We start from the raw sequence: 6,346 nt of genomic DNA on the forward strand, positions 1-6,346 counted from the left end.
TATGTACCCAGTAAGTATCTAGTCTAACCTCGAATTAGTAGTGATGAGGTGTCGATCTGACACTTACTAAGAACAACAATATGATAATATCAAATTCTAGATAACCATGTATATAGAGGAAACAATAAAACTCAGAAAAAGAAATAACTGAACAATTCTTTTACCACATTAAAGAACCAAATCACTTCTTCGTTTAAAACCAATAACCTCTCAATTCAAGTGAAAGAATACCATATGTCAAAAGGGACTACCATTTCTATTATCACACACGAAGTTCGCCGAGGACGTACGGCCCGATCCAACATAAATATAAATTGTGCATTACCAAGGGTCGAACGGCACGAACCATAGATGCATCTATTAACCTGTCGAGGCAAACTTCCTGTTCCCATGAGAGTAGTGGAAAGAGTCACCCCACTCGCGGAATATACTTGCGACGCGATTAGATATACATTTATCAATAAATCATAATCTTTCACGATTCTTTTTAAAAAAAAAATCAACTTGAAGCTTTTGAAATATTAAAATCCTCAACTTAGTTCCATTCGATGCAATTAACAAATATAATCAGATAACGGTCTCCACAAAGCATGGTGTAAGCCTAAAACTACCCGGACATAAACAGGAATAGTAGCTACGTATGGACCCTCGTCACCTCGTGCGTACGTAGCCCCCACAAATAGCAGCACATATTAATTTAGTTCCCCTGTGGGGTAAATTCCCTTTTACAAGGTTAGAAAAGAGACTTACCTCCTCTCAAAGCCTACTTTCCAATTCAAGAATGCGCTTAATCCTCAAAATTCGATGCCAAACGACTCAAAACTAATCAAATATGATATGAATAAATCAATTTATGCTCAAAAGTTCATATCCCAACTATTAAAGTGGTTACCCAACTCTAAATGCAAGATTCCTATAATTCACCCCCGGGCCCATGTGCCCGGATTGTGGAAATTTTCGAAGAAATTTGTTACCCATAATCTTGGGAACACAAATATATGATTTTCACTAAGTTCCATAATCATTTTTGTGGTAAAATCTCATTTTTATCAAAACCTAGGTTTTTCATCTAAACCCATGATTTTTACAAATTTCTATGTTAAAATCCACCCATAATCTATGTGTTAAGCTCACATTAGGTAGAAATTACTTACCTCACAAAGCTAGGTCAAAATCCCCTCCTTAAGAGCTCTCCAATCGCCTAAGAGTGCAATAAATGACCCCAAAAATGCCTAAGTCCCGTTTTTAGAACTCATTGCCGAGCTGCCTCCTTCATCGCGAACGCGGAAGGGGCCTCGCGTTCGCGAAGGCAAACAGCTCAGGCCCCCTAGAGACAAGACATCCGAACGCGACCAAGGCATCGCGAACGCGGAGGCTGGCTTGCCCTACCATTCGCGAACACGAAGAACAATCATCGGCCCAGTCCATCCCAGGCTCCTCAATGCGAACGCGAGTCACCTCATGCGAACGCGAAGGTCACCGGTCCTAGACCTTTGCGAATGCGGACTAGCTATCTCAAACGCATAGCACAAAATCCCCCCAGTCCCATTTCCTTCTACGCGAACGCGAGGTTCCCTCCGCGTTCGTGAAGAAGGAAATCAGGAATGGGAATTTCTGGTTTTTTACACTTTGCTCCGAGGGGTACGAAACTCACTCGAGCCACTCGGGACCCCGTCCAAAAGGCACCAACATGTCTGTAAATATGATACGGACCTGCTCGAACTCTCAAAACACGAAAATTATCAATGGAACTAAGAATCGCACGCTAAAACCAAATTAAATCAACATATGAACTTCAAGTTTTCCAAATTCCTCTGAATGCGCCAAATCATACTTAGACTACTCGAAATGATACCAAATTTTGCGTGCAAGTCTTGAATCACTATACGGAGCTATTTCGGGTCTCGTAATTCCATTCGGACCTCGATATCACCAAAACCCGCTCCAAACCAAATTTAAAGAACTTCTAAAACCTTCAAAGAACCAACTTTCACTATTAGGCTCCGAAACGCTCCCGGGTCATTCAAAGCCCAATTCGAATACACGTCCAAGTCCAAAATAATCATACGGACCTATTGGAACCATCGAATCTCGATTTCGAGGTCGTTTACTCAAAATGTTGACCGAACTCAAACTTGGCCTTTTAAGCCAACCTAAGGAACCAAGTGTTCCAATTTCATCCCGAACCCTTCTAAATCCCGATCTAACCATCCCCGCAAGTCATAAAACAGTAAAAATATGTATGGGAAATCTTATTTAGGGGAACGAGATTCTAATAAGCAAAATGACCGGTCGGGTCGTTACACCCATATATCGTAAACCAAACCTATAAACATATTAAGAATTATCTATACTAAGTTTACAAATGACAAGACTACATTTAAAAATAATATAATTACAGTAATAATAACTGTAATGTACTTTAATTTTTTTTTGTCGAACTTATACATGTTAAAACTCAAACACAATCAGATAAGTGAAGCATAAATAAGATGTTGAAATTTATATATCGAAATTATACAAATAATGGTATGTATATTTTTAAGAATTTTAAGGATGAAATAATTGGAAAAAATGTATTTTAAATAAATTGTCTTTTTTTTTCTTTTCTTGCATTTAGTCCAACAAATGACGATGCCTCTATATTTTTTATATTAAATTATTTGTTGTAAGATGTTAATTCAATCGTAGTATTTAGTTATTTGAAGTCCTAAATATTCGATAAATAATATAATTACGTTTTTGTCCAATGTAAAACTAATTTTTAAGAGTAAAAAAAGGCGATCGACATTTCATTAAGGAGTTTCGTGATTTTAATATAATATAGATATAGACAGATATACACGCAATACAATACAATATAATACGATACGATACATTATGAAACGATACATAATAACCATCCAAACAAGTTGTAAATGGGAACAACATTCAGCATTTTCCAGAATATTTCTTTAAATTTTGTTATATAATTTTAAATTAGCAAAATATATAGTTAGATAATATTTACGTAAATTTTTAAAAATTATGTATTCATTAATATAGGTACATGCGCAATACGCGTACCATAAGGCTATTTGTCAGAAAGAGAAACCTATCCTGCTTAGAGACGGCTTTTAAACACGTGAAGCATTAATATCATATAATTAATTGTTTCCCCATCCCCACTATTCTAAAGCAAAGTGGGAAGACAGAGGCTAGTATCCTCCTTTTTGTTAGCATCAACGTTTCATATACTGATTTTGATTTATATCAAACAAACATAAGTTTTAATCAAGGAATATTTACTTGTGGTAAATTTATTGTATAAAGGTTTGGTCATTAAGCAAGGATTTGGATAAATAGGAAAGAAGACATACAAAGGCGTAAAAGGCAAATTTGTCCAAAATTAAGAAGACCTAGACGTGATAGAAAATGTCTATATCAAAATCACAAGAGTTGAGGAAGGAAATCTTTGATGTAGTGATATATTCTCATAAGTTGTGGAAATATTTTTGGTACTGGAGGATCTCTACTCACAAGGAAATAGGTGTACAAAGATTCATAAATCAAGTCAGATGTATTGTGCTAAAACTGAAAACCATAAAATGCAAAAGGATAGTTACGTACAAGCTAAGATTGTAACGACCCGATCGGTTGTTTTGAGCTCTAGCGCGTTGTTCAGCGATTTTAAGCCTTGAGTAGCTTCACTTCAGGTATTATAACTTGTACGCGTGGTCGCAATTGAATTCCGGGAAGTTCGGAGTTGATTTGGAGAGAGAATTCTCATTTCGGAAGCTTTAAGTTGAAAGAATTGACTAAGATTAGATTTTTGAGTAAACGACTTCGGAATTGGGATTCGAAGGTTCCAGCAGGTTTGTATTTATGATTCCGGACTTGGGCGTATGTCCGGATCGGGTTTTGGAAGACCCGAGAACGTTTCGGCACCTATTGTGGAAGTAGCATTTTTGGAAAAATTTCATAAGTTTGGGTTGAAGTGCATTTCAGTGTTATCGATGTCCGTTTGGGATTCCGAGTCTAGGAATAGCTCCGTATGGTGATTTTGGTGTTGGGAGCGCAATCGGAAGTGAATTCGGAGGTCCGTGAGTCATTTTGGAGTCATTTGGCTAAAGATAGAAATTTGAAGGTTTTTGGGAAGTTTGACCGAGAGTTGACTTTTTGATATCGGGGTCGGATTCCAATTCCGGAAGTTGAAGTAGGTCCGTAATGTCGAATATGACTTGTGTGCAAAATTTGAGGTCAGTCGGACGTGATTTGATAGGTTTAAAAATCGAAAGTAGAAGTTTAAAATTTTAAAGTTCATTAAGCTTGAATTGGAGTGTGATTCATGGTTTTAGCATTGTTTGATGTGATTTGAGGCTTCGAGCAAGTCCGTGTTATGTTTTTAGACTTGTGCGGGTGTTTGGTTTGGAGACGCGGGGGCTCGGGTGAGTTTCGGAGTAGCTTCGGAGTGTTTTGTGAAAGAGTTGAAATTTCTGGTTCTGGTATGATCGCATTTACGAGGAATTGGTCGCAAATGCGATCATCGCATTTGCGAGCCTGGGCTTCTGAGGGGAAGTTCTCATTTGCGAACGAAGGACCGCTTTTGCGAGGCTGTCACATTCGCATTTGCGAAGGATCTTATCGCAAATGCGACCAGGGAAGGGTTAGCTAGGCTTCGCATTTGCGATTCATTTGTCGCAAATGCGACATCACATTTGCGAGCCGGATGTCGCAAATGCGACATCTGTGACTGGAACCCAGGGCATTTTACCCCAAGACTTAGCCCATTTATTCATTTCCCCCTTGGTCTTAGGCGATTTTTGGAGCTCTTGGAAGAGGGTTTTCACCTAGCACTTTGAGGTAAGTAATTTCTACACAACATGAGTTAAATACATAGATTATGGGTAGATTAACATGTGAAAATTAGGAAAAATCAAGGGTTTAGATGAAAAACCTAGAGTTTGATAAAAACAAGATTTAACCACGAAATTTGTGATGGAATGAAGTAGAAATTATATATTATTGATCCTTAATTTATGGGTAACAACTTCCATCAAAAATTTCCGAAATCCGGGCACGTGGCCCGGGGATGAATATTAGGAACCTTGCATTTAGGGGTGAAAAATTGGTTTAATAATTAGGATATGAACTTTCAAGCATGTATTGACTAGTTCTTACCCCATTTGAATAGTTTTGGATCGTTCGGCTCCAATATGGAGGTTTGAGCGCGTTCTTGAATTGGGATATAGGCTTCGGAGCAAGGTGAGTCTCCTTTCTAACCTTGTAAGAGGGAATTGTCCCCATAGGTGAATTAATTGGATAATGTGCTTCTGTTTGTGGGGGGCTACGTACGCACGAGGTGACGAGAGTCCGTGTGTAGCTACTATTACGCTTATGTCCGGGTAGTCTAGGACCCAAAATCATGCTTTACTTGCAATATTTGAAATCTTGTTGTCAATTTAAAAATTCATAAAACATATCGAACGTGTAAATGAATTTCTAAAGAAAAGACTAGTCATCGTTTCTTGATTTTTAAGAGAGAAATTGCCTTTTCTTGGATAATTGTTTCCTGATGAAGTCTTGATTGATTGTTTGAATGTGTGTATCTATGGGTACCTGCGTCGCATGTATGATTCACGAGCAGGGCAACTCTATTATTTATATTTTACCGCGTCGCACGTATGATTCGCGAGCGGGGTAATAGATGCATCTATGGTTCGCGCCATTCAACCCTCTGGCAGTGCATAGTTTAAATATTGTTGGATCGGGCCGTACGTCCTCGGCATAATTTGTGCATGCTTGTACTGCTTGCCTTGAAATTTATTGAAGTGATATTGTTTCTTCCTGGTTTGAGAATAAATGTATAAATGATGAAAAGGGATTTGGGAATTTCCTATAAAAGAAAGAACTGCTTACATGCTTCACTTTATTGAATTACAATCATGCCTATACAAATCCTCAATTTGTTACATTATTGATTTATCATTATTGGACCATTAGTAAGTGTCGAAGTCGACCTCTCGTCAAAACTTCTTCGAGATTAGGCGGGATACTTAATGAGTACACGTTGTTTTCATACCCATACTACACTTGCTGTGCATTTTTGTTGCACAGGCATATGCATCTCTACCCAATTTTCCCTCCGTTAGGTTTCGTGATGGCACCTAGTCTTAAGGACTAGGTAAGACTACTGAAATGCGGAATAACAACAATAACTAATAACAGTTGGAATTCTTCTGAGATGAGTCCTTTATACAATGAACAACTTCCCCAAAATCCGGTAGTACAAGTCATAAGCTCTACAGAGTTTCGCTACAACTTCTAAACACAACCGAATGGAAATAAGTACAACAGTGTGAATATA

The sequence above is a fragment of the Nicotiana attenuata genome, unplaced genomic scaffold, assembly GCF_001879085.1.
Source record: "Nicotiana attenuata strain UT unplaced genomic scaffold, NIATTr2, whole genome shotgun sequence".
Taxonomy (NCBI): domain Eukaryota; kingdom Viridiplantae; phylum Streptophyta; class Magnoliopsida; order Solanales; family Solanaceae; genus Nicotiana; species Nicotiana attenuata.